This window comes from Seriola lalandi, unplaced genomic scaffold (assembly GCF_002814215.2).
Source record: "Seriola lalandi dorsalis isolate HSWRI2012SDOR001 ecotype SW California unplaced genomic scaffold, Sedor1 jcf7180002054964, whole genome shotgun sequence".
In the NCBI taxonomy this organism is placed as follows: domain Eukaryota; kingdom Metazoa; phylum Chordata; class Actinopteri; order Carangiformes; family Carangidae; genus Seriola; species Seriola lalandi.
The window spans coordinates 90202-90837 of record NW_019525515.1 but is presented as its reverse complement, the minus strand read 5'-3'; the positions used below and the strand labels follow the sequence as shown (position 1 = coordinate 90837).

Sequence of the window (636 nt, the reverse complement as noted above, 5' to 3'; positions counted from 1 at the left end):
TAAGCTTAACATGTCCTATGATAACTATTAATTATACAGACTAATGAGCAGTGATAACGACCATGTCTTTGGGGTCATCAGGTGGGAACCTCCTTTCACCAGTGTTTCGTCTAGTTGGTCCCACGACACCTCCAGGAGGCTAGACAGTGATCACTGGCGTCCCAGAGTCACTCCCCTAATGCTGCCATCACTGCTCCTCACACCACTATTTTCTTTATCTTGCCTATGCTACCACAAACAACACCATCATCAACTCTGACAAAACACACCAGCAGATTCAGCAAACAAACTCCCCTAAACAGTTGGAGAAAGTGGCGGCCATTTTGAATGAGGGAGGAGGAGTCAAGGAGAGATGCCTTTTGAGCTAAACTCTCCCCCGCCGGATTAGGCTGTGCTCTACCCCCCCCACACTCTCCAACACCACACCATTCAACTCACCTAAAACAAACAAACTCACCTAAGCAGCCACAGACACACTACAAACCAATTCGATACAAGCAAACAATACAGGCCACCTCACCTGGACTAACCGCATGGTCTCAAAGAGGCTCACACAGGCCACACCCCCACTTAAAAACACTTCCTCTTCCTGGATTTCTTCCTTGCTTCTCCTATGAGTCTGTCTATCCTAAGTGC

At 47.8% G+C, this 636-nt stretch overlaps 1 protein-coding gene across 1 annotated transcript in view; it reads left to right on the top strand.

The window, feature by feature from the left end:
* Positions 1-636, top strand: part of gpsm1a (G protein signaling modulator 1a) — a 7515-nt gene that overhangs the window by 4263 nt on the left and 2616 nt on the right.